Raw genomic sequence first — 23859 nt, 5'->3', positions numbered from 1 at the left:
TTTCCTGGGTAGCCTGCTCCTGTGAGAATCTAATACGAAGAGACTCACAGAATCACAGAATCACAGAATTGTAGGGGTTGGAAGGGACCTCTAGAGATCATCGAGACCAACCCCCCTGCCCAAGCAGGTTCCCTACACCAGGTCGCACAGGTAGGTGTCCAGGCGAGACTTGAATATCTCCAGAGAAGGAGACTCCACAACCTCCCTGGGCAGCCTGTTCCAGTGCTCCGTCACCCTCACCGTAAAGAAGTTCTTACGCACATTCGTGCGAAACTTCCTATGCTGTAGCTTATGTCCGTTTCCCCTCATCCTGTCTCCACGTACCACTGAAAAGAGACTGGCCTCACTGCTATGGCCGCCACACCTCAGATATTTATAAACCTGGATCAGGTCCCCTCTCAGTCGTCTTTTCTCAAGACTAAACAGACCCAGTTCACTTAGCCTTTCTTCATAGGGGAGATGCTCCAGGCCCTTCACCATCTTTGTGGCCCTCCGCTGGACTCTTTCCAAGAGATCCCTGTCTTTTTTGTACTGGGGAGCCCAGAACTGGACACAGTACTCCAGATGAGGCCTTACCAGGGCAGAGTAGAGTGGGAGGATCACCTCCCTTGACCTGTTGGACACGCTCTTCTTAATGCACCCCAGAATGCCATTGGCCTTTTTGGCCACGAGGGCACACTGCTGGCTCATGGCCAACCTGTCGTCCACCAGGACGCCCAGGTCCCTCTCTGCAGAGCTCCTCTCCAGCAGCTCATCCCCCAGCCTGTATTGGTGCATGCAATTATTCCTCCCTAGGTGTAAGACCCTACACTTGCTTTTGTTGAACTTCATCCGGTTTCTTAGTGCCCAGCTCTCCAGCCTGTCCAGGTCTCGCTGAATGGCAGCACAGCCTTCAGGCGTGTCAGCCAATCCTCCCAACTTCGTATCATCAGCAAACTTGCTGAGGGTGGCCACTATCCCCTCATCAAAGTCATTGATGAAGATGTTGAACAAGACCGGACCCAGCACAGACCCCTGGGGGACACCACTGGTCACAGGTCTCCAGCCAGACTCTGCACACCAACGACGACCCTCTGCGCTCTGCCACTCAGCCAGTTCTCAACCCGCCTCACTGTCCACTCGTCTATCCCACACTTCCTCAGCTTTGTTATAAGGATGTCATGGGAGACAGTATCAAATGCCTTTCTAAAATCAAGGTAGATTACATCTACCACTCTTCCTTCATCCACCCAGCATGTGACAGCATCATAGAAGGCCACCAAGTTGGTCGAGCACGACCTCCCTTGGTGAACCCATGCTGACTACTCCTGATAACCTCCTTTTCTCCCAGTTGTCTGGAGATGGTACCCAGCACAAGCTGTTCCATCACCTTTCCAGGGACAGAGGTGAGGCTGACAGGCCTATAATTACCCGGATCTTCCTTCTTGCCCTTCTTGAAGACAGGAGTGACATTGGCTATCCTCCAGTCTTCAGGGACCTCCCCTGTTATCCAAGACCTCTCAAAAATGATGGAGAGCGGTTCGGCAATGACCTCCGCCAGCTCCCTCAGCACACGTGGATGCACCCCAGCAGGTCCCATGGACTTGTGGACCTTAGTACTGCCTAGGCGCTCACGCACGTCCTCTTTCCTGACTAAAGGGAAGTCTCCCGTTCCCCAGACCCTCTCACTAACCTCCAGGGTGTGGGATTCCTGCGGGAGAGCCTTTTCACTGAAGATGGAAGTAAAGAAGGCATTCAGTATCTCTGCCTTCTCAGCATCTCCCGTTACCAGAACCCCCCCCTCACTTAGTAAGGGGCCCACATTCTCTCTAGTTTTCCTTTTGCTGTTAACACACTTGAAGAAGCCTTTTTTATTATCCTTTATCACTTTAGCTAGATTCAATTCCAGACGGGCTTTAGCCTTCCTCGTTGCATCCCTGCAGGCCCTGACTACATTCCTATATTCTTCCCAAGTGATCAGACCCTTTTTCCACATTTCATGGACCTTCTTCTTTCCTTTGAGCTTGCGCACGAGCTCCTTGCTCATCCACACAGGTCTCTTGCCACCTTTTCCTGATTTCTTGCTCACAGGGACGCACCGATCCTGAGCTTGGAAGAAGAGCTGTTTAAATGCTGACCAGCTCTCAGAGGCCCCCTTACCTTCTAACACCTGAGCCCACGGGATAGCTCCAAGTAGGTCCCGGAAGAAATCAAAGTTGGCTCTCCTAAAGTCCAGGGTAGCAATCCTACTTATTGCTTTGCTTCTTCCACTCAGGATCTTGAACTCTACCATCTCACGATCACTACAACCCAAACTGCCCCCAACCTTTACTTCCTTAACAAGTCCATCCCTGTTGGTGAGAATAAGAGAAATTATAGATCAAAATAAGAAATGGGAAATAAAATGCTGTAAATAACTGCACACAATATACTTGCATTAGTAACCATTTAAATACAATTATTCCTATTGTTTATATCACATCCCATATGTTAGTACTATATAAAATGAGATTCTATTATATTCCTGAACTGAAAAGCTCACATTTTAGTGAAAACAAACAAACAAAAGCAATCTGCAATGCAAAGCAAATAACGACAGTGAAAACTAATTAATTAACTTTCTAAGTAAGTTTCAGTTAGTAGGGAGAGGTAACACATTTGTGAGGCAGTATTAAATAGCAGACAGTGGAACAGTTGTGGTTTTAGGCGTGTGACTCCAGCAAGGCCTGAAAAAGAAACCATGGACTTGAGGCTAAAGACAGCTCACAAACAGATCTCCTTGTTTAAATTAATTAAGGTAATCACTTACTAAATTTGAACGTAAAAGCACCTTTGGAGAAGAAGGGAATCTCAGCAACAAGGAAGATGATTAGTTGCTTTAGGATAAGCTCAACAGATAACCAATTAATTATTATTATTCCAACTATTGAATCTATTGAATACATCATTTGCATCCAGTAATGCTAAGAAAATTGTTTTCTACACTCATCTTCATTGTATGAATGAGGTAAGAGATGAAGCTGTATTCTAATAAATATGCAGTTTTGTCTTTATCCACATATTTGAATAAATTCATTCAGTCATAGGGTTATTCCATTTTCTCTAAGGAGCTTTCCTGTGGACATCTGATGCATTGAATAAAGTTTGTTTCACCCAGGAAATCATATGTATATGGGTGAGGTATTCTTCACGACAGGGAGCATGCATGGTAGTGGTTTTGCTTCTATTTCTTGGCTAATGCCTGGTTTATATGGTAAACCGTGGTCTGAAAGAAGTTTCTGATGATGATAGTGGCAAGAAACAGCAGGTTATTAGGAGGCAGGGATAGAGATTGCTGGAAAAATCATTTCACTGTTTGATCTACTGCCAGGAGAAATTATAATTTGAATAGGTTCGACATCCAGTTAACTTTCCTGCTGTTTCATATCAATGTAAAAATCAAACGAATTACATTCTTGTTAACAGACTTGCCTAAAACAGATTGGTTCAAAATATCAGATATCTATACATCACAATCCACCCAAAATAGATCTCAGGTTTTATTTTATTGCAGTTTTTCAAGGAACTTTTTAAAGGAGATACAAGTATCCATTTCCTTTGATACAGAGGGTGTTTTTTTTTCCCTCTAGTTTTGCTCTCTTAAAAAGAATGAATAGATTTTTGGAACAAAAGAAATCTGGGCAGTAGGTCCGCCACAATAAAGGAAGAAGGGAAAGGAAGATATTGCAGAGCATAATAAACGTGACAATGAGCTTTCCGGAAATCTCAGCATCTCTTTTAAACCCACACAGTCATAGAAGCAGAGTTCAGGAGGATTCCAATGGGACTTGTGTCTGTACAAGGATAATGAGACCAGAGATGTCTCTGAATAAGAAACAGCTGAACTTTAAGATAATTACCTGAAACCAGAGCCTCTAAAAGTAAAATGAGGCTTTTCCTTTTGAAGTTTTAAAAGAATTCTAAAACTAATCCTTATCTGTCAACTTAAGCAGTGTTCTACTTATTTTATCTTGAACCTTTGTTATCGGTAAACCAAACAAAAACCACTTTTGGTCAGTGTTGCCCAGTGACTAAACTTGACTTTACATAAAATCATAGAATGGCTTGGGTTGGAAGAGACCCCAAGGATCATCGAGTTCCAAACCCGCTGCCACAGACAGGGACACCAGCTTCCAAATCTGGTACTAGAACAGATTGCCCAGGGCCTGATCCAACCTGGTCTTGAACACCTCCAGGAACAGAGCATCCACAGCCTCCCTAGGCAAACATTTTTAAGCATAGGTTTTTGAAGTCTACTTTCAGATTTCCAAATTTAATTGATACCCCCTTCAGAAAACTGGAGGAAAAATGATTCCCTGCAAGACAAACCTTAAGGTGACAAGGAATCCTCCTTGTTTGAGAACGCTGCTTGAGAACAAAGAGTGATAAGGAGTTGCATTATAGTTCTACATTTTAATTATTGAAGATAACATAAAAAAGTCTGTTTTCCTCAGTTCAATGGGGAAAAATATTAATTACAATCTACGGCATTCTAACATACTATATAAAACACAAAGGATTCCGTAGCCATAACATGGGAGGCTGAAGGAGACAATGTTCCCCAGGGCTGTGGCTTTGGGGAGGCTGGAGAATGCCAGGAAAGTTGTGCAAAGGACTTTACAGCCTTTGTGAATGCACACACTCAAGAGCAAATGCCCTGACTGGCTCAGAAATCAACTTCAGCTTGTACTGAGTCCCTGGTTTTACAAACCTGGGTTCCACACCTCAGACAAGAGGCATGCATAGATATTTCCAAATATCCACCTGCAATTTAACATTCTTATGTTAGGCTTTAACAAGTACATGTAGTTTTGAGAACACTGTCCAGAGTGGCTTTTCTAAAATATAAGTTTTCATTATTTTCAGTATTTAGTATGGTTTTACTAAAGACAAGCAAAAAAAATTAGCTTTTAAGAGTTGTTTCCTTCTCTCCCTCCTCCCTCCCAGCGCTAGAGAAATTTGCAAAGGGAAATTTGCCTAAAACAGAGAGGCAGAAGTCCTGGCTGTGTGACTGACAATACGATCAGGCCTTCGGCTTTACACAGCGTGCCAGCATCGGCAGCATTAGATCACTGATGCAGGTCATTTTCTGAGAGACAAATAGCATTGTCACCAGAGTGTGCATTAGACAACTGCTGGGTACATTTCTTTCAATAACTTCAGCTGTAGCCTTATCTCAAATCTTAATTTTAAAATCCAGAGCTGTCGTTTGTCTGCAAGGTGTTTAGGCTTGCTTTAAAACCATTACACTTCAATGCTAACCTGCTGGTGCTAAGAAGCATTTCCAGTGAATGTTTTATTCAGAGATACTTAAGAGAGAGTTTTGTCAGACGTGCTTCCTGTCATCCTTTATTACATTAGATCTTTTGATATTTGAGCAGAAGACATAGAAATAAAAATGAAGGTCAGTGAAATGGGAGGAATATGAAATTTCTTTCACTATTCCCGTTTTCACATTGTCCATCAAAACTCAGCTTGAAAATGTCAGGTAACGTGAGCTTCATTTTCATTTTAGTTGCTTAACTGTATCACGCTGTAATAACTTAATGGCTATGCAGAAGATTTATCATGAGGAACAGGGATTACGGTCAGAAAAGTCTCCTAGATTACTGTTCTCTATACAGGGGATTCAGTGCTAATTATACAGATTATGTGATTTGGTATTTTCAAAGGAATGTCCCTACATATTAGAGTACAAAAGCAAATATTTAAAGCCTTAGAGTTAGTATGAGCATCTTAATTTCTGAGACTGCAATAGTGAGCTGTAAACCTCAAGCAAACAGGCAGCCTTTCTCCAGCTATTCAGTGCTTACACTCCTAGTCATGAGAAGAAATAAAAAATAAGATGTATTTAAGTGTTTCCAAGCTTTAAAAAGGCTTCACTTAAAAAATTAAGAACATTTTCACATCTAAACATGTTCACATCTGAATTAATATGATGGTTGGATTTCCATTCATATCTAAAAATTCTGATCATTAAATTTTCCATCGCTTCAAGCAATATCCTCACTAAAGCAGACTCAGATTTTTAGCTATAGCCCAAAAATATGAAAGGAGCACTGATCAACAACTATTGCAATTATGTAGTGAAATGCTATATTAGATTCTAAATCTCTACTCTTATGTCTCTCAGCATCTTCATTACAAAAACTATCCATCTTAAAGAGCCATTTCATCAGAACAGGTCATTTCTCTCCCCACCACAGACAAGATGTAGCAGTTGATACAAAGCAGCCGTGCCTGCAGTGGCTGCTGTAGCTTAATTGTCATTTAGGAGAATTTGAGAGAGATTTTATCTCGACTGCTTTCTCTCATTTCTATGCTGAAAGGGAAGCATGATAGATAGCAAAGCACAAAACAGAGAGGCTTGTAGGCAGGAGTGTCAGAAGTCAGAGTTGTTAGTTTACGGATTGTGGTCTGCTTATTTTTTACATTGCTCTTTTCCTACTGCAGAGTAAGGACTCTAAAGGCCTTATTTATTTTGAAAATCGTGGTATTCATATTAAAATGCTTGAGAACATGAAAATCTTCACCTGGGCATAGCCGAGTTCCTTACTATTTTTTGTGAAGTTTAGCTCCTACCACAGAGCCAACAAAATGAGAAGACAATATCATACTCCTAAAGCAATGTCTTATAGGACTGCTAGGCAGACATGCTGGACATGGTGATGGGACAGAGGTAGCAACGACAATTTTAAAGGCAACAATGGAAAACGTAGTCAAATGTGAGTTGAAAAGCATAGGCTCTCTTTGACTTTGCTACTGCTAATTTCAGTTATTATGAGATACAATACCATATACAGGGAATATAAAATTCTCATCTGGAATTTAAGATACCAGAAGGATCACTGGCTCTTCTAATGGATCATATGTTAAAATAGGAAAAGTCATATGCTACATTTGCAACACTGGTGTGCTGCATCTTCTTATAATCCAAGACCTGCCACTGCTAAATCTGATCTGCAGCATTGAACTATTTATCAGTTGAGCAGCACCACCTTTACAGCTATGCATTGCCCAGGCCAGTTACATGCACGGGAGCCAAAAAACCAGGCATCAGCAGGACTTCCAGAGAGCTTTCGTAAATCAGCCTTTACTTAGAAGGCAGACTACATTTCTCACATTCACAGTCTGTGGCCCTCTGTTTGTTGCTGACAGGGAGCTGCTGTACATCCCTGTAGGAAGCTGCAGATGTTCCTTAGCTAACTGGCCTTCCAGCAGGCAACAGAAGGTCATAGTAAAAAGCTATATTTCTTAGGACAGTATCTGACATGTCAGTCTAGGCTCTGTTCAAAAGATGCTTTCAAAAATAACTGCTATCAAAACGGGCCTGATAACATAGTAGGAAATTATCGTGGAATCATTTCAGAAGTATTTAACACTATTCTGGTGCACTTAAGGAGGAGACTAAGCAACACAGAGCTTGCAAACATCAAAGGACTCATCCCAGTAGAGAAGAAACAGAGGTGGTAGCACGCCTGCAGCACAAGAAGATCAAGATGCAACTCATTTATAGATTTAAATGTCAAAACTGTAACTGGAAACTGTATCTATACAGGCACATGATCTCAGAGCAAGGAGAACCAGCAGTGGGAAGGAAGAATCTCTCCTCAGTTAACCTCTGACAACACTGGTTGTATAAATACTATTTATTCTGGGAGGCCCAGACAGGTCGCAGTGATTCTCACAAAAACTAGAGGAAAGAGAGCCACAGTCTTGGGCAAAACCTCTTTCACTAGTGGGAAGCACTGCACTCAAGCTCTGTGTCCCTCTGGCAGACCTCAGCAATTAGATACCTGAGCTAGTTTTGCTCCCTGAAGGTCTTTTCCTGTACACTGAGATGCAAACAGCTGCACTTTTCAGGCAAACCCTCAGGCAAAGTCTTTGCTGTAACATTCAATTGAAGATTCAGCTGTTAGGGACAGAAGAAAAAGTACTGCAGGTGACTTTATCAGGCACCTACTGCAAACCAAAAAGCTCCTCCCAGATGTGATTCCTGTAATTAAACATCCTGTTTAGACAGAATGCAGAACAGAAAAATGGGCTGCACGCTCAATTCTGCCTTGCTGAGAGTACTTCTGCAATCACTTTGCTCTTGCTCATCAAGTCATTGAATTGCTTAATATCCGCTGGCCATCAGAGAGCAGAAAGCATACAGTGAGGCTGCATACAATCGCAAATAATATAAACACCTCACTGAGTGCCTCTAGTACCACGCGCTGCCCTTTAAAGCCTAGGATTTTCCCAGGCTGTGAAACCCCCTGAAAAAATGTACTCTGCCACTTCGGATAGTGAACCGCTTTAGGGAAGTGTGCCAAAATGTAATGCTACCTGCATCCCCCGTGGTGCTACCCTATACCTACAGCAGCTACCGTCATTACTGATTTCTGAACTTTTAGCACAGTTGTCGTGCTAAAACTGCCAATCTGACCAGCCCATGAATTACAGACCAAGAGGAACTCCACATGCTCATCCCTAACGTGCTTACTTCCTTCTCTCTGAGTCGCACTGGAGCCCAGCAGGGCAGGGCAGAGCTGTAGCACCATGATGCACTGCTGCTGTGAGGTACCCTGCCTCATAGCGTATCGGAGGAGAGGGCATCATGAGCACTGCAAACAGGAGCAAGATACTGAGAAGCCTTCGCATCTCCCACTAAGTTCAATTGTATTTACACAGCCAAATTTTGTACAGAACTTGTAACAAAGGGACAGTAGCTCTGCTAATCAGAAGTATTTTTCCTGGGTAGAATGATATGATTGAAATAACAAATTACAGCATGTTGTTACAGTGTTGTGGTCTTGACAAAGTTGTACAGAAACAAAAAGTCAAAGTACTTAAAAACATTTTTTTCATTCCTTGGCATTTAATCTTAAATGTCAATAGTAAAGATATAACAAAATGAATTTAATAGGTTGTGCAGGCACTGGAGATGACACCAAATGGAGAAGAAAGGCAGAGCTGAAATGCCCTGCTATATTGCTTTTCTGCAGGTATCAGATAAAGTTACAGCTAAACAACTTCTAAAAGTCACTGAAAAAGTAACTTCATTTCTGTGCACAGGTTTTCAAAGATATAAAGGAGATCAGTACACACATCTCTAAACATCCATCTGCACTTCATTTTACCCTGGGTGAAGTGGGATTTATGGGGCAGAGAGCACTAGGAGAGATCTCGTACCCACCAGCCCAGCTGCATCCGCAGCCTCTCCATGCCTCTGGTGCTGGATAGTTTGGGTTTTGTGTGGATGCAGGAGCATGGTGGTGTCTTTGCCACACCTGGGTCTCAGCCCTGCCCTCATGGTGCCGCCACACACAGCCAGCCTCCATCTCAGCAGCAAGCAGTGTGTCCAGTGAGCAGGGGAAGCAACATGCTTCTCTCCCGCTGAAGCTGCATCATCGTGTGGAAAAGGTCCAGGATGATAGGGAACAATAGTTTTACCCAGTAGTGAAAATACAGTAGAAATAATTTAGTTGTTCTAGTACATATTCTTTGGACTGGCTTCCTATAGGGACTGTATAATTCATAATCCATCCTATGGAAGATCTCCCGTTCCCTCTGAAGGCAGTTATTAAACAGAAGATGCCTAGGGGCACTGTTTAGGTGATAGAGGCCTAATTTATGAGTGGCGTTTAAGGCTTCAGATGTCAGCTGTAATAAAGACAGCACTCTGCTGTCTCTCTCTCCCTCTAGAATTTAAGATGCTGGAGTGAGCTGAAATTTAAGTTCTTAGGTGTCTCCAGAGGTGTACAGGGGGAGGCAGATGCCTCAGAATGCAAAATCTTGTATTGCAGTCTCTGGCTTGTGATCCAAAGCAAACTTTTTTGTCCTCCATTTTCTTGTATCTACAGGGCTGGCTGACAAATTACCTACCTCTCAGTTCAATATATCTACTTTTAGAAACTTGCAGTTTTGTTCTTGTCACTGCTGGTTTCATCATTCCTCAAATTAAAAGATGATATGTCTAAAATTTTAGTTACTTGACCAAGGCAACCGAGAAACCATTTTTCACATGTGATACAATCTGATGGTTTTTCTTCCATATGTGTCAGATATGGCCAAAATTTAAAGGTTGGTTCTTGCTAGCCAAGATAATAATCTGGTATTGTGTGCATCAAAAAATCCTTCCAGTAGTTCCAAAACAGAAGATAGGGCACCTAAAGAATGCTTGTATATTTTGATTGTTCTTATCAATAAAATGCTGAAAACCTTATCTCCTCCCAACATCTTAAATTAGATAGCCTACTCTCATATAGCTTGTCAGATCAGTCTTAAAAACAGTTTGTGCTTTTTGGAAGATTTTTGCCCATGGCAAAGCAGTCTTCTTACATATGTTTTTCATACAAGTTGTCATTCTGAAATACCTAAAAATTATTATGCAAGATTGAATTTTCTGCTCTGCTTTTCTACATGGCAAGGACTATTTCTAGTACTTTACCAAAAAGACAACATATCACCACATTAAAATTGCTTTTATTGTCATAAGTTCAGTGCACTAACTTCAAGTCACCACCATTTTGTCTGGCTGCACTGGAATGTGGTGAGATGGAATGAATGCAGTCCTTGCAACATAAAGTGTTTATAACAAAGAAATTAGAGCAGGAAGATGACTGAGATAACTGGCTTTCCCCGACTTTTATTTTTTTTAGATCTTTGTACCTCAACATTCTGGATGCTTTCTGATAGTGACTACATTGCGTGTCTACACTGCTCCCAGGGGGTAACTTTTTCCTTAAGTGAGTTGAATGGTTTCCCAAAAGCCAAGAACCAGAAGGTGAACCATTCTGCCACTTTGTTACCTAGCAAAGGCCCATTTCCATCAGCTTTAGTCTGAAGACAAGTGTCAGCAGAAGGGAGACTCAGGCGTGAAACCAGTGGAAAACTACTGACACTAATCAGAAACCTCGGTGATCTATCCTTCCTTACTTTTACCACTAATTATTATATAACTTCATTTAGATGCAGGAAGTTATTTTTAAAAGTTTCCTGGGAGATCTCAAAACCCAAAGTGTTTTATAAAGGTAATAAATGACTTAATCACAACCTTGGACATAAATCATTTATGACACCAAGTGCTTTCATTACCTTAGATGCACTATAGAGAAAAAATCATTGGCAAACCAAAAGCAAGCCCAAATCTAACCTGAGGAATGTCGTGACTTAGATTAGAGGAACAGAAAAAAATAATGCATACTGGCTCTTAGCAACCTAGAGGTGGACACTTTAGCCAGAGTGAAAGCATACCAATTTTCATCACTCTCAAAACATTCGGGTGGAACGTGTAAATACGTTTGGCCTGATGACAGAAGGTCAACCCCACATGCAAGAAGTGCAGGGACCTGATGAGAGTGATTGATAGGCTATCTTCAAAACTGTGCCCTGGGATTTCATTTTGCCACAGTATTATATAACCCCTGACAAGCGATGAGCAGCCTACCCCTCGTTACACCATCTGGAGGAAAAAACAACAGCAAAAAAGCCCTGAATACACTTTTTGCTTTGGCAAAGGCACATGTGGGAGAATTGCCTACCTGAGCCAAGAGCTGTCTTCTGCTTCTAAAAAGAATCTGGCTGATTCAGAGGCTTGTGACAGCCCCTCACAATGTTTTCATTTTATGTCAAAATCAGAAAATCACATCAATCTTTCAAATAGTGCCACACTCTCAAACACTACACTATTCATGCCCTTTAAAACTGCTATATGCACGAACAAGTTTCCTGTTAAAATCCAATTATATTTCCCATTCATGTTCTGATGTGATCTCAGGAGAGTCTAAAGATACAAAGAATCATTAGGTCTTGTGAAAACAAATGAAAAAATGAAAAAAGATGAGTTTTTTTCAAGTCTCAATAAGTACTTGAATTGATTTCCAAAACATCCCAGCCACTGCTAAAATTTAAACCTAAATATTTAATAAGCAAGCAAAGGCTTTTTGTTTCATTACTCATCTTCAACTGATAAAGAACTAATTGATTGATGTTATCCTGGTGGAACAAAAGCTTGGGGACACTGCGATAGTCCCAGGGGCATACTGGGTAGCCCTGAGCCCTTGGTTGATCAGCTGAGGCAGGAGCACAGCCCCAGAATGGGGCTACCCTACTCTTCCCCAGTCTCATGCCTGCAATGTCTGTTAGCTGTGCTGATCCAGATTTTTGCACAGCTGTGAGGCAGAGAACCATCTTCCGGCTTTTTCTAACGCAGTACTGCTCAGACAATGGAGCACACCCTTCCAGCTGAGCCACACACAGCTGAGGAGGGGCAAAGCAACACCGTTGCCTCCCCTTGCCCACATAGAGACTTTTGTTCCCCCTCACCAAGAGGAGGGAACCAGGACCTGTCAAGGGGCTGCCCTGTGGGCAGGTGGGCTGCCTAAACTGCCTGCCCTCGTCTACATCATCATGTGAATGAATTTATGCAACCCTTTTTCTGCAGGAGGCATGGATGGAAAGGGGTAGGGAGGGAGGGAAGATGATGAGGAATAAGAGTTTAAAAAAATGAATAAATAAATCTGAAAAAAAGATCTTCTCGGAAAGCTATTTGACATATATTTGATCCGGGCAGTGCACAGAGGGGAGGGGGGGGGAAGAATCGGAATGGAATTATTTTCCCAGATTCATGTGTGTTTTTCACAGAACAAATTAATGCCTCATTGAAAAGGTGATTTGCAGTTGGCATTTAAGGCAGCCTTGCTGCCTGGCTCTGGAATTATTCCCATTGTTGTTCACACAAAGAGAAAATAAACTCAACCACTTGGCTTCCTTTTCCCTGAAATGTATGTCTAAGATCACAGCTTAGAAAGGAAACTAAAATGGCAGATGGCAACATCTTTGTGAAGTATGTGCACACTGAGGTATACAGGCTGGCAAATTAATTTGTTCAAAGAAAAGGAAGAGAAAGCGAGGACTTTTCTTAGTGTGAAAGAATGATAATAACTTGAAGCTGTCTTTAGAATGTCTTGGGTAGCTCTTAGTTGTGTTGTTACCACACAGTCAAAAGAAAACGAAGAAATTATATACGTGTCTTTGCTGCGAGGCATTACTCTTCATTGCATTGGTAGCAAGAAAGGTTTATAGAGAATACTGTGAAGCTTTGTGTATTTAGGTTGTCTGTCTTCCCCTCATCTTGAGCCACACTGTGTGGGGGACCCCAGAGTGGGCATCAGACAGGGACAGGGCAAGCACCCCCTGCTCTCCAGCAGATCTTACTGTGCGGGAGCTCCAGGATATCAATCCTTTCCTTCCTAGCAGCACAGCAATAGGTCCTGATGCATGCATCAGTCCTCCCATTTCCTTCTCCCCCCACAGGAGAAGGTCTGAGTCAGAGGTCACCTTCCTGCCTGGCACCAGAGCAATCATGGGCTGTGTCACCTGACAGACTGCACCACAAAGCGTTCGATCACACAGCAAAGCTCTGCTTCTCCCATGGCCCAAGTGATCCCACAACAGTTGACCCGACAGCTGCTTTACTGCATTTCATGTAATTTTAGCTTCATGCTGCTTTTGATATCCAAAAAAGCTGAGACATAAATGGAACTACAGATTACAGAGTTCTTTAAAATCTCTTTTGTTCAAGAGATCTCTCAGATTAAAATAATACTGAAAGGAGATTGCCAAAAGCAAGAGAAGGGTTTAGGATGTTGACAGAGACCTGCACAGAGTTTAAACGTGCTCAGAAGAATCCCTGCTGTTCCCAGCCATGCTATGAAACAAACACTTTCCTCCAGGGAAGGTCTGAGGTCAGGTTATTGATACAGCAATCTCTTCTGATTCCACCCAGAGACTAAGCACCCCCAAAGTTTGGAAAATGATCAAAAGGAGGGTTTGATCTTCTGTTCCTGCTGTAAGAGTCTCCCAGAAGAATGTCTCTCTGTGAAATAGCTCTATTTAATTCCTACAGCCCTGAGGTGTCTGTCAAGATTTGGACCCTAAAGTTGCTTGGCAGATTTTATTACTGTGTTACCTGCTTCCTTGGGGTATACAGCTGCTCAGAGAGCTTGTGTTTATGAAGCTCTTGGAGGCCACAGATGGAAAGCAAGGAAAAGCAATCTATATTTTACACTGTGTGTCCATGTACCCTCTTTTCTTCTTAAGGCTTGGCCTTGAATACATGGGTAAGTGAGGTATGATATGATTCCCCTTGGGCACAATGAAAGAACATATTTATTGTTTATTGCTTCACAAAGCTGATTTCTATCAGTAGTGCATTACATTTATATCAAAGCAGAAGCCAACACATCCCAAAGAAAAGTGGGTGGTGGAAAGAGAATTGTGCCTGCTGAGCTGCATGAGAATGAGGGCTGATGGCTGCACTGTCTGCCAGGGATGCTAACAACGCAATGCACTACGGCACAACAGCAGAAAGCCCCGAGCAGTGCTGCACGCACATCTCTGCACGATCTCTGGAGCAGCACTGTAATCACATGCTTTACCTGTGCCACAGCAGAGTCTAGGTAAGCACCAAGCTGGGAGGAGGAAGGCTGCTTTCCCTGCTTTTCAGCCCTGAATATGCTTCAGGCCTTATTTTATATAACACTGCTTTGCATGTGTTTTGAGAAATTCTTCCATATAGACAAATCTACATTTACACCTACATTGACTCACGAGGGACCATGAAGCTACAGGAGAGTCTCCAGTTATTCTGAGAAGTTGCAATTGCGATGGTTACGCTTCCATAGTCACAATAGGAAAAAGAGAAAGCAAGGCATGCTGGCAGTATAATGAGCCCACAGAAATGGGCCCTGTTGCATTTACAGAAAGACAAATGCACACGCACACACATTTGGAAAAAGTTTGCTTGGCTATTTTCTTGGTTACTAGTCCTGCAATTACCCCTAATTAGGGCTCATGGACAAAGGATGTAAGAAAGCAGAGCTAATATTGCTGACTACTCACACTACTCTTTCAGGATTTGAAATTTATGCTCCCCAGTGAAAATTCTGAAAGTATATATGAAGGACATCTCTAATAGCATAATGATAAAAGTGAGTTGAAAGAGGAATTCAGATTTACTCTTTACTAGAATGCAGTTCTTCCAGCATCCTTATGAGATCCCCCAGATGATCAGCCGTATTCTGTCCACTCAGGAGGCAGAGTTATTAACTGAGATATTGCCACAAACAGTTCATCAATGGCAATTTCTGAGAAAACTTCAATTTTTGCCTACAGTAACAGAGCTCAGGTTAAACTCTGATCTGGTCACAAACAGAAAAGCTGTTGACTAGCTCTTTCTCTGTTAAATGATCCATGTGTACTAGCTGAAAGAGCCTGACATTACCATGCTCTCAAATGATAATAGTTTTGCAAAAACATCTTTCTTGCAGCTGAATTTGTTCTTGTTTAGTCCACAGTAAAAGTAGGCATTCATTTATTTTTTAAGTTTGAGCAAAACCTCATCTACCATTTAGTTATACACACTGATATACAGCATGAAAAGAAATACACCTGCAGCCCTTGCACACTCAGTTGTGTACAGCCAGCAGACACAGGTCAGGCCCATCTGAGCCAAGCTGCCCCAAGGGTGTGCAGAGCTCCTGCACCAACCAGTGGCCACACTGGATCCTCCGGGGCTCCACTTGTTCATGGCCAAGCCAACAAAATGTTATTCCTTTCCTTTCAGTGCAAAGAGGGGGCAAATCCCACTTTTCCCAGGGATCCTTCTCTGTAAAGTAACCTGCATGGCTGGAGGTCAGCTGGAGGGGGGGCACAGGCCTTAAGGCCTCATGGCCAAGCTGTAACCACAGTTGTTTGACAGGTTTAAGGCTATACTATCAGAAAACCATGCCAATAACTCAAGGAATCTCAATCACGACTAACCTACCCAACTGCCAAAAAAAAAAGTGTATAGCTAGGAAATATTTTTCATGTATTGGAGAATAAGACATAAAGCTGAAGTAAGCCCCATATTTTCCAGGTTGGTGACAAAACTCATTTCTAGATATACTTTTTATGCTACAGTTGCATAGGAGACAGGTGCAATTTTGAAACAACAGCTTGCCCTGAATGCATGAAAACTACTTCTCAAAGGTAATTAGAAGCTTCAGCTTGACTTATATGTTGCTCACAGTGAGAAATACTTCACAATGCTACTTTTCATTAATTAGTGTAATGCAAAGATGAAAAAAACTGAGCTACATCTTCCTGGATGAACAGAGCAGGGCTCTGTGATGTCTTGGACACAGAACATATTTCCAGGGAAATGAGAAAACAGGGCTTGTCTGGCCACTGAGTCACCACATCCAACACATCTGACAACATGTAATGTTTTTTCTTAAGCACAAAAAGTTGGAGTGACCTATTTTGTGATCATCACTTGTTACAAAAAGTTTCAGTCTTGCTGTGGAAAAAGTGAATTCAAGCAATTCTTTAGCTTTTTAAAAAAATCTTTCTGATTTTAAGCCACTCTGTTTTGGGGCTTATCAGTACACTGGCCAACCTTTCTGGGGAAACCAAGCTACCATCTCATAGACTGCTCCGATTGTGAGATGATGAAACAGCTAGAAGGCATCTTTCTTGAAGAGCAACATATGATTTTTGAATCTGCAGTTTGCAGAGTTTGGCCACTAAGGCTTTGCACTGAGGAGTGGACTTGCCCACTGAAACTCTGGCCTCTGTAGAAATTAAAAATGCCTTATATATCAGTTGAAAGAAACGTATTTACACTCATGTTACACCTTTTAATATATTCAAAAGAAATATTGACATAATGTTCATAATCTCCAGAAATCAGACTACTCATAAAATAATTAAGCATCCAGTCCAGGAATAGCTGCCGTTTACAAGCTCTCTTCTCAAGAATTATCTGGGTAGTTTAGATGCGAGACATTTTTCAAGGGGATGTACTTAACCTCATCATTCACAGATAAAAGATACAACAATTACAATAAATATAGTTATTGTACACACACAACCAAGATAGAGAAGAAACCCTTCAATAAATATCTGTCAATAGGAGCTATGCTCTAAGATCATAAATATTTATTTATGCACCAATAATCAATTTGTTCCCAATTTGATCAGGTTAAAAAGCAAAGTTCCCCAAGCATCACAACAGATACCTGAGTGGGTAGGTTCAAAACTCTTTTAGAATTTTTCCAAAAGTTTTAATTGTTTGTATTTTTCCTCCAATGCTCCCCTGATAGCAGATGAGTTATGGGAAGCAGATTCATTATCCAGTTCAATGAGTTATCATCACCAAAGACAAAGTGTGATTTCAGGTGTTCCAGTTTCCACATAATTGTTACTCCTCCTGTTCACGACAAAGATTAATTGGGATTGGCAGTGCTGCTAGGGTAGGCACCTGTATGATCAGGGCCATTGTCATCTATTCTTAGTGCTACAACCCAGACCACCACATCACAGGCATCAATAAGAAAACAAAGGAAATGAAATAGTGAAATTTAAGAAGGTTAAGACAAAAACAGCAGCGTATTTAATTTCAAACACATTACTTGAAGATAATTTAACTTACCAACTGGTAATAAATTATGTAAAATTGTTTCTTGAGTAATATTTTGTTAAAGCTGTTCTAAAGGTCTTCCCCTTCAGGAAAAAAAGAAAATAAGAACTCAGAGCCTCATTTCTTTGTGCTAAACTTTCATTAGATGCAAAATATTGTAACCTATTTGCTGGTACATGAGCTAAGGAACCTTGCTGTGAGATCTCACAATAGAGCACAGCACAATAGCTAAAGAGAATAATGGTTGTGGCTGTGGTAACCCAAAGTGATATATATTATTTGCATCAGTTTATAACCATACTGGGATGCAATTTATACATCACTGCTGTAACAGGACAATGATTGATGCAGTCACAAATGACCTATCACAACATGAAGTCGCAAAGTATTTTCTAAAACTGTTTCTAAAAAAGCATTCATGGGAAAAAATGCACATGACGTCTGACATCTGACATCTCTTGGGCAACTTCAAAAAAAAAGAAAAAAAGAAAAGAAAAAGATTTTCTCTCAAAATTGCTCTGCTCTTTAAGTTCAAGTCCTTTATTTCTTTTCTCTCCCTTTAGCCAGTGCTAAGAGTATTTGATAAAAATGCTGCTACTGCCTGCTGATTGGTACATCCCAAATTCCAGTATTATTTTGACTTGAGTAAAATCTAGCTTTTAACCATTCTGGATTAATATGAGACCGAGCATAACCAGTTTGCTAAAATTTAGAAACTTAGCCATCACACAACCAGTCCTCAGGATGTACCTGGTCCTTTCATCTCCTGATGACCTCAAGTCAGCTGTGCAATACTACATCTGTAGATCTGGAAGGAGGCTGTGGTGTTACAAACACACAATTACTGTGGTCAACAGGATTGTTTAAAAACAAACAAACAACAATAATAAACCACAGATTATTAATGGGGCTACTGAAAATGAGACTGTGGAGACTTGCTGAATGGGATTTAAAAAAATAATTAAAAATCTTCTGAAAACTAGACTTTAAAAAACCATACTTTTCTTAGCAAGCCAACTGCATGCTTTGCTTATATGTAAAGCCCAAACACAGACAGACAGTGCTCAGTTTGAGCAAGGTTGAATCTCAGCATATTACTACTTCATCAAGGAACATCAGCCGAGGAACAGCCCCTTATGCCAAGCTCACATTGCCTAACCAATAACTTACCACAATCCCTTCAGTCATGTTAAGTCTGACATCTGCATCAATCCAAATATTTCAAAATATTTTTTTCAAATGTTTTATCTCCTGTGATTGAAAACTGTTCTTTGCAGCTTAGTCATGGTGGAATTTTTTTACCCTTTTCCTTGTAAATTATTTGATTGAGAAAAAAAAATCCTTTCTTAAGAAAGAAAAATGCAAAGCAATGAAAATTCAGTTTAATCATCTTATTTAGGCTGTCTGAGCAGCTCTTGAAAAAAAACAGAAAATCCTGTTTTTATACACATATATATTGAATACATATTAAGTGGAAAATACAGAATAGTCACTCGTAAACAGACTTACTTTCATTTGGAATGTCTTATAGCTGGTAAAATACTCTGCAGCTTTAAAGTTTCAGTAGCATGGGCACATTTACTGGAGGTTTTAACTAGAACATGTATTTTCCCTATCAAAGACTCAGAAACTTTGAATAAAACTTGCTAATCCCCAGTTATACTTATTGTTACTGACGTTAAGAGTGGGTAGTAAGCGTTAGGACTTTAAAAATATTTCTCAAATTTATTTCCAGAGATCAATTCTTTATCTCAGTGATGGAAGATAGCATAAAACATCTGCAAATCAGCATTTATGCAAAAATAACTCTTAGTATGAAATCTGCCTTGGGCAAAGTACATGATCAATATTTCTGTGAGCAAGAAATTGTTCTCTTTGTACAAAGAGTATATCTTAACACACTGCCTGATTTTCAGAAAATACACGTTTTCATTGCCTTTGGTGGCAGAGAAGGAAAGCCAGCCTCTTTTCACATATGACAGTTTGGGCCCCCAGGTGGGAGGCACTGATTTTTGCAAAAAGCACGGACCTGAAATTAATTCTCTTACTTTCCTCCCTCTAGCCCAAAACTTTGGCTTCTATTGCAATATCTTTCCGCATACACTCTAGTAAGAAAGGTCTTCCTCTGCAGTACTGATTTGGTTTCCTGTCTATTTCACTGGGCACAGCAAAAGCATTTAGAGCATGTAAGAAATCTTCAAATGAAGTTGCCGGAAAAGATCTTGCAATCTCCTGTTACATACCTGTGCCATCTGTACAGAATTTTCTCAAGAAATTACTGTGAAAACATAGAGCCAAGATCATAACAGCATCCCCAGATTCCTTTGTGGACGTGTTTCAAATGTTCAGGGTAATTATCTTCTTGATAAGACTCAACAATAATCACGCTTGGGTATTTTAAGGATTTCTTAAATGGTGAAGACTTTTGAGTGTCTTGGCCTATATATACAGATGAAAGCCATAATTATAGGAAACTTGCAAAAATCTCTCTTTAGGGAAAATGAGTAGAGTTTGCTACATTTACGAAATATTTTAGCAGCTGCATTCCCTCCCATTTTCTGGGAAAGTAAATAGGTACATGTTGTCAGAGATGCACAGCATTATTTTGAGTCACACTGAGCCAGGGAGGTCCACAGGTGCTGAGATGAGCAGTATCAGCCTCCTGGGGCTTCTTGCCTGGCTCTGCCCTACAGCTCAGCACTGTGCCTGACCCAGCCACTACGTGTGCCACAGCTGTAGATATGATATGGTGTGAGTTACAGACACAGCACCATGCCAGGCTTCAAGAGCTGCAGTGCGTGCCATAGCCTTCCACCAGGACCTAGTTTCACCAATCCAATTGCATTCACATATGAAAACCAAGCTGGGCATTCTTGAAAGAAAACATCAACAACCTCTGAGAAGAAACGGCATTACTCTAAAATACAGGTCCCATCCTGCCATGGGTGCATGGTATTTGCTGGCCTGAAAATTGCCCACAAACAGCTAGCAAGATTCTCAGATGTGCTCATTACCTAGAGAATTATTCTCAATGTGCAGTCAGCCTGTAAAAGGTCTGTGCATACAAACAGTCTCCATCAGGTCAATTACTTGCAGAAGTTGCACAGTGCTTTTTCTGTGCTGTGACTGGGTGACTTGTCTGGCTTGCACAGCGTGAGCTGTGAATAGTGCAATTAAGTGCAAAACGTTGAGTCACAATATGGAAACATGACAGTAAGCATTTGCTTTTCATAATCATCTACCATAATAAAGTTTGAGACTTTGCTTACTAATAGCATGACAATTAGGCTGGGAAGGGGTCAGATTGAATTAAAACGTTTTTAAGGACAAAGATCTAGCAGCTCAACATTGCTGCTACCCTGCAAGACAGAAATAAGGAGGTGATGAGTCTCCTTGGCTGTGCCAGCATCCGCAAACACAACATAACCTGTCCCAACCAACAAAATCCAGAGCGATGAAAGCTTTCTGCTCTCCCTATGACAATCTACATCCTGCTACTGGGGCCTTCAAATACAGTGCAACACAGTTCAAGAACATAATGGAAAAATTGAGTTTTATTTTGTATTTGTACTATCTGCCGAGTTTGCCTGTGCTATTTTCTGCTAATCTGTTCCCCCCATAGCAAAAAGTTCAGTGAAAGCAGGAATGTGAACTTTAGTCTTCACCTCACAGCAGAGAAGAAATGGCAGAATGGGCCACTGCAGGAAAGAAAGGAGTTCTCCTCTTATTGTTTGGGTTTTTTCCACCCCTCACCTCTCAATTTCCTTAAAAGTAATTAAATCTAAAACTTCACTTGTCATGAAAATTAGAGCAGTTCACTTTTATCCACTTAGCCTGCACTTCACTGATAAATTACTCTGGGGATGTTGTGAACCACTCTAAACTGTTATTTTTCCAGAAAAGGGAAAGGAAAAAACCAGAATTTAACAGGAAAAAAAAAAAAATCAAACTTGTTTCAAGGGATAGCAGTGCAAGGACCAGGATGAGATGTTTGTTCTGGACAGCCATTATCTGTAGATCTCATAATCGATCAGAAACATTCCCTCGAATAGCAGGGAATGTTTCTTAGAAATGGTGTAAGGCTTTTGTTGCTTCTAATCATTTCTGAGCACATGAGACTGGAGATCACAGCCAGGACATTACTGAACTAAAAAGCTATTTTTTGTAATTTTGCAGTTTTTAAAGATGCTGTCGTTACAATTTCATTTTGCCTCAGCTACCTGGAGAGCACTCATGTTAACTAATGTATTTACTTTTATTAAAGATGTCTAAAAAATAGAGAATGCAATATGTAGTTTCCTAAACTAACGTGTACAGAATATTAGCTGCATTCAGGTTTCCCCATATACTTGAGTCCTTTAAATACACTGACCCATATAGATCACACTCCACATTTTAAAATCCGTTCTTGCTGATTTCTTTATTAATAGCCTTCTAGATCTTAGACTAATTGCTCTATTTTTGTTACGTTTCCCCAGTGGGGTTTACAGGGCAGGCAGTTATCAGGGATTCACAACGAAGCCTGAAAATAACCTAAAGGTCCAGCACGTTGCCCTTAGAACTGCATCCCAGTGCACGCAGTGGGTTCTCATGACAGGATACCTCTACTCTCCAAGCACTGAAATGGCAGCCACGTATATATTTTATCATGGCTATGTTTATTTACCGGGGTGCATGTGGAGGCTGAGTCATTGTATTCTGAGGCCTTATGGGACAATCAAAGGCCTCACCTAAAAAATACTATTCCCAAAAGTTAACTGCTACTGATTAATGGGAAAAGATCACAAATCCCAAAGGCTGTGGGAAGCAGTAAAGGAAACTGCAGATAACCACCGCCTTATTAAATTGCCTGGATTATAGGGCAAAACCTATTGGCACTGACAAAGATCTGCAGCAAGCTACAAACTCAAATTTTCCTATTTCGTGTAAGGGAGGAAGGGTCACTAAACAGCTGAAAGCAGATCTAATGAGGATCAGCAGGACAGCGCTAGCTATAAGGATCTATGAGCTTTTGTGGGAGTTATATTTAGTTTAAATTTAGCAAGTGTTGGATGTTTCTTTGTTGTTTTATACCTCAGTGTGAAACGGTGATACGAGATAACAGTCTGCTAACCTGTCTAGCTGGGGCTGCCAGTTCAAAACCCACAGTGCCCATCACCTGTCAGGGGACCCTGCTCCAGGAACCTGCAGGCCACACTTTTAGCTGCTTTTAGGGGAAGAAGGGAGACCATAAATACCCAACAGATGGAAAGCATACATGCCTTGATAAGCATCTTGATTTAACCCAAACAATGTGCCACAGCAGCATGGAAACAGAAAGCACGTTTCTTAGACAGAGATTCTGTCTTTTCCTTTGAATCCATGTATGTTTTATATTTCCAAAGTAAACATTTAATATTTCAAAGACTCATCTGAAAAGCTGTCTGCTGCTTGCTTCTACTACCCTTTAGCTCAGAGGTAATGTAACAATAAAAAACCAGCAACCTGGAGCCTGCGGGCACTCTTCACATACTGGCGAGTCTTGGAGAGCCAGCACTGATCCTGCGGGTACAGGGTAGCTTGTCTCATTTCCATGAAAAAACAATAAACAGACTCAATTCCCAGGAACCATGCAAGCTCTGGGGCTGGCTCATTCTCACACCACAGCAGGAGGACTGCCAGAGACAGAGGGGTGCACAGGGCTCTGCTTGCAGGCCAGCCAAGTAGCAAAGCTGATGGGCTGCCAGGATGGTTTGTCTGCATGGCATATATGCGGTGTCTTCTCATGAAAAGTAAAGCCTGGTTTGCAAGGAGAGGAGGAGAAAGCCAACAGGAATAACTGATTGTGTTAATTTATTTCTAGAGTTTTCTGGAGTCTCTTGGGGTGCTGATCTTTACATGGGTAAGATGACGTACAACTCTCCCTTTCTCCTTCGTCTTCTACTTTGCATTTGCCCATCAGTACAACTCTGTCTTATTTCCAAAAAAAATGCCATTGTTGGCTTGGGAAACATCACCAATATTTAGACTAAAAAGGATCTGAAGGTACTCATGTGCATAGTTGCCACAAATGCTATTAAGCCTAAAATAGCATACATTATTTATCATTAAGTAATTTTAAAATGTTCCATGGCATATTTTGAAAAACTGTAAAAGTCCAGAATAAAAAGCTAGGAAGAAAGTACTAAAAAACAGAAAATGATTTTTATATATGCTTTTAAAAGTACCTCAAAAGCCAACATGCTATGCATGCTTAATCTTTATTTATATATGTATATATTTATAATCTACGAGGCATTATCCATCTTAAAAGCATTACTTCATTTAGATTGCTGTATTCTAGCACCCTATCACACATTGTAGAACTCTCATAAAAGCTGAAAAGAACAGCCAAGAAATGCATTAAGAGA

The 23859-nt window shown here is 41.0% G+C and overlaps 1 protein-coding gene across 7 annotated transcripts in view; it reads left to right on the top strand.

The window, feature by feature from the left end:
• B3GALT1 (beta-1,3-galactosyltransferase 1) overlaps positions 1 to 23859 on the top strand; it is a 184626-nt gene that overhangs the window by 155871 nt on the left and 4896 nt on the right. For 6 of the 7 annotated variants that reach the window (XM_085228925.1, XM_085228926.1, XM_085228920.1 and 3 more), the window contains one exon: positions 23313 to 23351. The exons of the other annotated variant lie outside the window; for it this stretch is intronic. The gene's annotated coding sequence lies outside the window, so the exon portion shown is untranslated. The remainder of the gene's footprint in view (positions 1 to 23312; positions 23352 to 23859) is intronic. 7 annotated transcript variants of the gene reach the window in all.

Source organism: Meleagris gallopavo, chromosome 7, assembly GCF_905368555.1.
Source record: "Meleagris gallopavo chromosome 7, MGAL_WU_HG_1.1, whole genome shotgun sequence".
NCBI lineage: Eukaryota > Metazoa > Chordata > Aves > Galliformes > Phasianidae > Meleagris > Meleagris gallopavo.
Note: the sequence above shows the minus strand (reverse complement) of the source record. Positions and strands in the feature narration are given on the sequence as shown.